The sequence below is a fragment of the Papaver somniferum genome, chromosome 4 (genome assembly GCF_003573695.1).
Source record: "Papaver somniferum cultivar HN1 chromosome 4, ASM357369v1, whole genome shotgun sequence".
NCBI classification, from domain to species: Eukaryota; Viridiplantae; Streptophyta; class Magnoliopsida; order Ranunculales; family Papaveraceae; genus Papaver; species Papaver somniferum.
The window spans coordinates 46,698,779-46,708,241 of record NC_039361.1 but is presented as its reverse complement, the minus strand read 5'-3'; positions in this window follow the sequence as shown (position 1 = coordinate 46,708,241).

The window sequence follows — 9,463 nt, the reverse complement described above, 5'->3', positions numbered from 1 at the left end:
CTTTATTTTCAGTTGTCTTCTTCCCCTTATTCAGTGTTTCTTCAATCCAATTATCATCTGTAACATTGTTGTCTTTGTCGACATTATAAATCCATAAGTTAAGCATGTCATTTCCTTCTCTGAATAATATAGTTGAATATCCATCGACGTCTGCCAATTCATGAACTAATTGTATTTTTTCAATCGAGTTGAAATAAATTCAAACCTTAATTTTGTTCACCACCACCTCATTTTATAAGTTATAATCGAGATTTCACCTCATCTTAGATGCTAGTGCATACCAGACACTAAAGATTCATTGATTTTTGTAAATATCGGATTAACAAAGAGAACAAGAGGCAAGAAGAGTTGATAGATTAAGAATTCTTACAAGCTCTAGTGAGTTATTTTAAACGCTCATCGGGAAAATAGTTTTAGTTATGTTGATTATTTAGTTCTGTTTTTTGAGTACCATCTTGAGTATAATACTCATTTGTGTCACTATTTCCTGTTAGTAGATTTTTGAGTTATGTGTTATTTATATATTTTTATTTTTCTTATGTTTTCAATCTCATGAACTTATTCACACCTACATTTCTTTTGTTGTTTTTCAGATTTGGATACGCAAATGGTGAATAGTAGTGAAGAATGCAATACGGAGATTGCAGGTGAAGCCAAGGAAAAAATGCATATGAAAGGAAGAACAAAGAAGAGAAAATAACGAGAACTCAATTAGAAGATTTAAAATAATAATATTGATAATAAGATGATTGTAACTTAGAGATAAAGGCATGTTTCTAACTAGAGTTCTAAAAGAAGACATACTAATAAAAGAAATAAAAAAAATTCTTGTTAGAGCATTGCTAGGTTGAACCCACCAAGCGTTGGTATGTCAAGTTTGTTGTCATATTTTAGTGAATCAAAACTCACGTTAAGAGTCGCTTGATTATGTACTAGAGTTAAACTTCGTATAAGTTAGCTTGAAAGCATTAGGATATGAGACACTACAAGTATTGCGAAGTCTTGAAGATGTGAAGAAGCAAGGAGCTACAACGACAACAATCATCCTTCCACTTGAGGTTAGTGATATTTGACTTGAACTGTTTCATTCTCTAACGTATCTTTCAAGTCGTGCATATTGAAAACATAACTGCGAAGCATATATGAACTCTAGATAGACATAGTATTAAGGAATACAATACGAGGTTTATTGCTTAACCATTAAACTTTGTAGATAAGACATCGCCATAATCATTTGAATGCTATTGTGATTATGTATGGGTATGAGGTGAGGATTTCATCCCAAGGAACAATGTTTACATGTGTTCTAAAGAAGTAAGTTCACAAACTTGTTTGTGGACCGAAAAGGAAATTGTCATGAGTTATTGGTTTTTTTATTCATTGCATATCTTATGAACAACCAATATGTGTAATAGAGTATAACCGCTCACAACTTGTTGTGTTCTTGGTAGAGCTATTCACAAAGTTCTGACTTTTGTATTGGTATAACTTTTATTAGTAAAACCAATCTCAAGTAATCACCTGTGGTATGATCGGATTATGTATGCCTTGGGGAAAGGGAACCGATCCTAGTAAGGGAAAGGGAACCGATCCTTGTAAGGGGTGCAGTACATCAAGGGGAACCGATCCTTGTACGGGGTGTAGAAAGATTTATAGCAGAAAGGGGAATATGTACATGTGCAACACATATAAGTTAGATACCATATATATGTAGGGAACCGATCCTAGTACCTAGTCAACCGAATCTTTGGGAAGCTAGTGTGATTATGCGTAGTACTCACATGGAGGTAGAACCGAAACTTGTTTTGGTAGAACCGTAAACCCATGATTGTGATTGAATGTTGGTTTGATCAATCACATAGTTCTTGAAAGTCATATGAACCAATTCTAAACTTGTTTGGAAGTGTGGAAAATCGGTTTCAAGGTTTTAAGTGTGAAAGAGAACTTACAAAGTAAAGATGTCGACAAACTTTGAACACGTGCTGTGAATGTTTATTTCTATAATTGTTCAAAGATATTCCTTAACGGCTAAGGGAAGAGAATCCCAGGATCGAAACATAAGTAAGTTAAGAATCTTTTAATTAAGGTTATTAATTTATCTTTGTAGGGAAATTACAGAATTAGTAATGTGCATTTACTAATTAGATTTTCCGAGAGATTTCGATTGTTATTTTTGGACAAAGCATTTCCAGGAATTATGGAAACCGAATTTGTGCTTTCATGAATGTCTTGAGAATATTTTCGGTTTTGGAAATTCCTTGGTGTCCAAACTTCCTTGTCTATAAATACACGAAGTTTGCCTTTCTAGCAAACTAATCCTTCGTAACAACAGACTTCCTCTTTTGTCTTTGTTACTGGTGTATCCGCCTATCGGAGAGGAGAGTAATCTAATTAGGTGAAATCTCTTACGACCGCTTGTTTTAAAGTCTTCTTTCGGATTGAAAAGCTCTAGCGCGACCTGTTGGTGGGAAACTAGATAATTGTGGTTTATCTTTGTTTTCGATTGATTTGATTGACTAACGATGGTTGAAATCTGATTGCACTTATTTTGTTTATTCTTCAGAATCTTCTCTTCTGATATAAGATTCACTCAAACTAGTTCAGAGTTTCGACAGGGATCTTTAGACTGTTGTTAGTTCTAAAGTTGTGATAATCCATTGTTAACAGATTACGTTTTGTGCGTGATTGATCACAATAGATTCAAGTGATTGTGTGCAGGTTTTTATTGAAGATTTAAGAAGATTTGAAGACAAAAAAGATATTGAAGATCTGACTTGGGTTTTATAATCTTTGGTGTGCACAATACTTGTTTGGGTAAAAGAGGATCCAATTAATAATCGGTTTATCCTTGTGGTAGATTGGATTGATTAATTGAGTAGATCGGCATCAACACGGTTCTTCGGATTAAAGGTGTTGTTGGATTAATCTTAATCGATTACCTTTGGGGGATGAACATAAGATAAATGTAGACCCGACGAAGGAGTTTATGTTGAGATAAACGAAAGAGCCTTTGTTCCGACTCATATCACTTGGTTGAATAGAGTTGATACTAAACAGATTTCTTGTTCCTTTACTATTTGGAATACGAACCAAAAGGATTGTTCCAAGTACGTGACTTATTCATAAGTCGGAGGCGTGAGAATACAGACGAAACTAGGTGAACTATAGGGTTAGTTACTTGGTCTCAACTATACGAAGTTAAGTGTAATTTTGTGTAGCGGCTTAATCCTGAGAGTATTCAATTCTGGACTAGGTCCTTGGATTTTTCTTCATTTGCGGTTTCCTCGTTAACAAAATCTTGTTGTGTCATTTAATCTAATTTTCTGCATTATAACTGTTTTATTATAATTAAAGTAAGTTACACAAACGTTAATTCCTATTTACTTGATAAGCAGTCCTATTGTGTTTGGTAAAGTCTGAACATTTATATCAAGTAAACATACTTCGTTGTTGTATTGTCTCGATCTCGTATCCATAGACCATCACACGAAGTGTGAACCGATTAGTTGTATTGTCTCGACTCAGTCCATAGACAATCACTTTCGGAGAAAGGACTTATAGGTAGGAAAAGTTTTAGCTTGAGGTATATTTGGGTACCCTCGCCTTTTCAATTGGTATCAGAGCATGCAAACACGAAAAGATCAAACAATCTGTGTTTGGTGCGATCCAACCTATAAGAATTGAATCTATGTCCGATTCAATTAACGTTATGCAAGAGTTTGAATGCTCAAAAGTTGAAGATGTTAATACTTCGTTCACTCATGATCCAGGAGTAACGAAAACATCTATGTCTTTTTCTGAGGAAAAAGAAGATGCTGATAAAGAGTTGGTAAAACTCCTAAAGTCAATACAATCTCTGTCTTTTAAAGTGTTTATTTTAAAGACAGAGTCGAATCTTCTTAAGCAGGAGATCAGAGAAAAAGACATTCAACTGAACTGTCTAGCCAAAGAGAAAATGGATCTCGATGTCAAACTAGAAGCTCTTGGTAAATCTCTTACAGATAAAGAGACACATCCTATGATTCTGAATAATGATGTTGTTGTGATTTTTTCTGATGAGGAAACTAAAAGTCCTTGCTCGACTTTTACAGATTGTGACAAAACTGGGTTAATCACATCTAAAACAGATCAAGATGATGGTAGTTTGCCTAACTACATCAAGTTAGAAGAGGATGAGAAACCATCTTCTAGATCTACTGATGATCAAACGAAATCTTGTCCAAAGGAAACTTTCAACCGATTCCGTGTTGACTCTAAGGAATATAAATTTCAGTCACTTGACAGGGAACTTATACTTCTTCAACATACAGTGGTAAAATTTTTGAAAGAAGTTTCTTGTCCTAAAAACTGAAAGATTATTCCTCAATAGAAAGACATATTATACTATATCCAAATAAGATCAACTCAAAGGAATCAGAGGAAAGAATTGATAATCGATTCTGGAAAAAGGTTCCTCCTCACCCATATCAAAACGGTTCTGGTTTTGATGAGGAACAACTTCAGAAGGAAGGGAAAGAGCGAATCTCTGCCAAAAGAAACAATCAGGAATTTCCGATAGTTGTTTCAGATGATCACACTAATGTGAATAATAAGGAAGTCCTTAGAATGAGAACATCTTATAAAAATCTCATTGAAAGAATAAAGAGAGATCTAGATATCTCCGAGAATTCTCACATTAGTACTTTTTCTCCACATGATCATATCTCTAGAGTTAGAAAAGATCATCGTCTTGGAAGAAAATATCTTGGGCAGAAATTCCCTAAAAGAAACATGAACTATGTTTCTGATATTCACGGTAAGCTGGAAAAAGCTTACTCCGATACAACTTAGTTGTATCATATGTTGTGCTTTCTCATCTTTTCGTGCTCATAATCTTTGATGGGAAACACACAATAAAACAGGAGCACAATTGGTTGTGTAGTTGATTATCAGAAAATTTTCTGTGAAAGTATATGGGTTATTGCAAATCCATGGTAGTTGAAAACGTTCATGTTTAACATGATTTTCCAAAATAGGTGATTATTTGGAATTTTCGGATGTGTTTCATAAACCTTCCAACTTAGAAATCTCGGACTAAGGAAAGGTAATATATTGTCTTATATTTTTGGATTTTCCAGAGGTCTTTTGGTCCGAAAGTTGTCTCTTTTAATAGGAGAAACTTTTTCTTATTTGTATTCGAAACCCTGAGGAATCCTTTATATTCGATTATAACCGATCATGCCTCCAGTAACTCGCAGTGTGTCAAAGACTAATAAGGAGGAAGATCAAACGGTTAAGGATTGTCAAGGAATCAATACAGAGAGAAAGAAGAAAGGCATTATGTCTAATTATGACTGCGATAGTTCTGTTGGATCACAAGATGAGTCATGTCTGTTGGCTTACAACCTTCAAGATCCAACCAAAACCAAGTGGATTCGTTCTGATAGTATGATTGACTATATCCAAGGTTTTGACGAACTAGAAACCAATCTTGCTATGACTATTTGACATCAAGATTGGGCAAAAAATAGGTACGAAAGTACAAGAGGAATTCTTACTGAGCTCAATGCTCTAATTGAAGATCTTGAAAAATAAGAAGTGGTTGCGGACAAGTCCCTTGAGACATGCTTTAAGACTTTGAACACTGAAGAGACCTCGGTAAACAACAAGAGCACCACTAGAGATTAAGTTGGTTGCTGTAATACTTAATCTAGTATAATAGACATCAATTTTTGATTTCTTTCATTGATTGTATTGGTCTATTATGATTAAAATTATTTGTTTAGTAATTTTTCTTGTGATAGTTTTCGGTTTACATAGCTTGTGCTTAATTACTTTTATCTTATTGCTATGTATGTTTATGGGATGTTTGATTTCGGTTTTACTACCTTAATATTCGATCTCATATGGTGAACCCTCATGGTTTGGGTGACTTTTTGATTTAGCGGGATTAAGTTCTAGCCCTAGTAGGTAGGTTTTATCAAAGAATTATAAGGGGTTCTAATAGAAACAGTATGTGAAAAAGTCACAATATGTTGAGTCGGTTTTGGTTTAGCATAAAAGCATATGTGTTTCGACGGTTTTCAACTTTTGCTTGTAATTGTTAAAATCGGTTTTCAACCTTTCTCTGGTAAAGGTTGTGGTGTGTTGTTATTTTTTAGTTTATGCATAAGGATGACAACATGGTTATATTTCGATATCAATTCTCCCTGGACGAAGATGCTATCATATTGGAGAAGTGGATGCGAAATTTGAGGTAACAATCTTGTTAGTAATTGTTTTCCTGTTTAAGAAAAGCCTGAGTTTATATTATATATATTTGTTGATTTTTCTTAACAAAATTTCGGTTCAATTGATATTTATTCCATGATGTGTGTGTGGATGTGTGATTCAATTGGTTCCGGTTAAGAAAAACTATTGTTATCTTGCTTTATTGTGTGATATCAATCGTTTAGGCTTACAAAATTTCGGTACAATTGATGTGTGTGTGATTCAATTGGTTCCGGTTAAGAAAAACTATTGTTATATTTATTTTGTATAGTTTCAATGGTTTAGGCTTACAAAATTATGGTGCAATTGTGGTACTTTTAATGTCTATGTTGTTTCAATTGCTTCCGGTTGAGGTGAATAATTATGTAAGTTGATTTATGTTGGTTTGTATGAATTATTTATGGCTTAACGAAATAATATGTGTACGAGATGAATTATTTAGTCCAATTCGATTCCGGATAAGAAACTAAGTTAATTCTGATCTTAGTTTGACTTATCGAAGTGAGATTTCGATTATTCAAGTCTAATCGAATGCCTAAACAAGGAAATGCTAGTTAACTAACCTAGTATTTGGTTTGTTTAAAATTGAAAGGTCTAAGTTTGTGGATAATTAGAACCTGATGAGAAAATGAAGTTTATCTTTATTTTGATCTTATCGAATTAAGGGGTTGTTTTTGAACAATCGGTTTAGCAAAGGGACTAATGTGATTAGTTTTTTTTTTTGGTTTTCTAAACTAAATGGAAAAAAAAATTTCGGGCAATTGTTTCCTTGGTAACATATCAAAATAAGACTACTTGTAGTTTCGGTTTTGATACTGGTTATCAGAACATGATGTGTGGAACCCTCGTGCCTAACTCTACAGGTTTGCAAGTCTATTCTGAGATTTGTAAGATTCTTTTCGTGTTGTCCTTTATTTTTTCGTTTCTTTGTCATTTTTGTGACAAAAAGGGGGAGAAATATATGGAGTAAACAAGTGATACTGGCATTGATTTTATATTAATTGGAATCACTGAGGAAAAGAACATTGGTACTTGAATGTTTTATCTAACGAAAGAGTGAAAGCACATACTAAGGGGGAGTAACATGTCATATTGATTGGTATAACAAAGACGTGCAGATTGAATATCTACCTATCTTCCTTAGGGGAGTATTAGCTTTGTTATTATAATGTCAACAACGGCATTTTCAAGGATTGAATGTAAGCAGTTTTACTGTGCTGTTGAAACGGGAATCAAGCAGAGTGTAATGAATTCTTGTAATTTGTTTATCCATATGATGTAAGAGTTTTGTCACTAAAATTGACAAAGGGGGATATTGTTAGAACATTGCTCGGTTGAACCCACCAAGCGTTGGTATGTCAAGTTTGGTTGTCATATTTTAGTGAATCAAAACTCATGTTAAGAGTCGCTTGATTATGTGCTAGAGTTAAACTTCGTATAGGTTAGCTTGAAAGCATTAGGATATGAGACATTACAAGTGTTGCGAAGTCTTGAAGATGTGAAGAAGCAAGGAGATACAATGACAACAATCATCCTTCCACTTGAGGTTTGTGATATTCGACTTGAACTGTTTCATTCCCTAACATATCTTTCAAGTCGTGCATATTGAAAACATAACTGCGAAGCATATATGAACTCTAGATAGACATAGTATTAAGGAATACAATAAGAGGTTTATTGCTTAACCATTAAACTTTGTAGATAAGATATCGCCATAATCATTTGAATGCTATTGTTATTATGTATGTGTATGAGGTAAGGATTTCATCCTAGGGAACAATGTTTACATGTGTTCTAAGGAAGTAAGTTCATAAACTTGTTTGTGGACCGAAAAGGAAATTGCCAGGAGTTATTGGTTTTGTTATTCATTGCATATCTTATGAACAACCAATATGTGTGATAGAGTATAACCGCTCACAACTTGTTGTGTTCTTGGTAGAACTATTCACAAAGTCCTGACTTTTGTATTGGTATAAATTTTATTAGTAAAACCACTATTAAGTAATCACCTGTGGTATGATCAGATTATGTCTGCCTTGGGGAAAGGGAACTGATCCTAGTAAGGGAAAGGGAACCGACCTTGTAAGGAAAAGGGAACTGATCCTAGTAAGGGAAAGGGAACCGATCCTTGTAAGGGGTGCAGTACATCAAGGGGAACCGATCCTTGTATGGGGTGCAACAAGGTTTATAACAGAAAGGGGAATATGTACATGTGCAACACATATAAGTTAGATACCATATATATGTGGGGAACCGATCCTAGTACCTAGTCAACCGAATCTTTGGGAAGCTAGTGTGACTATGCATAGTACTCACATGGAGGTAGAACCGAAACTTGTTTTGGTAGAACCGTAAACCCATGATTGTGATTGAATGTTGGTTTGATCAATCAAATAGTTCTTGAAAGTCAGATGAACCAATTCTAAACTTGTTTGGAAGTGTGGAAAATCGGTTTCAAGGTTGTAAGTGTGAAAGAGAACTTACAAAGTAAAGATGTCGACAAACTTTGAACACGTGTTGTGAATGTTTATGTCTATAATTGTTCAAAGATATTCCATAACGGCTAAGGGAAGAGAATCCCAGGATCGAAACATAAGTAAGTTAAGAATCTTTTAATTAAGTTTATTAATTTATCTTTGTAGGGAAATTACAGAATTAGTAATGTGCATTTACTAATTAGATTTTCCGAGAGATTTCGATTGTTATTTTTGGACAGAGCATTTCCAGGAATTATGGAAAACGAATTTGTGCTTTAATGAATGTCTTGAGAATATTTTCGGTTTTGCAAATTACTTGGTGTCCAAACTTCCTTGTATATAAATACACGAAGTTTTCCTTTCTAGCAAACTAATCCTTCGTAACAACAGACTTCCTCTTTTTTCTTTGTTACTGGTGTAGCCGCCTATCGGAGTGGAAAGTAATCTAATTAGGTGAAATCTCTTGCGACCGCTCATTTTAAAGTCTTCTTTGGGATTGAGAAGCTCTAGCGCGACTCGTTGGTGGGAAACTAGATAATTGTGGTTTATATTTGTTTTCGATTGATTAACGGCGGTTGAAATCTGATATCACCTAGTTTGTTTATTCTTGAGAATCTTCTTCTGATATAAGATTCACTCAAACTAGTTCAGAGTCTCGACAGGGATCTTTAGACTGTTGTTAGTTCTAAAGACGATCTTGTGATAATCCATTGTTAACAGACTTCGTTCTGTGCGTG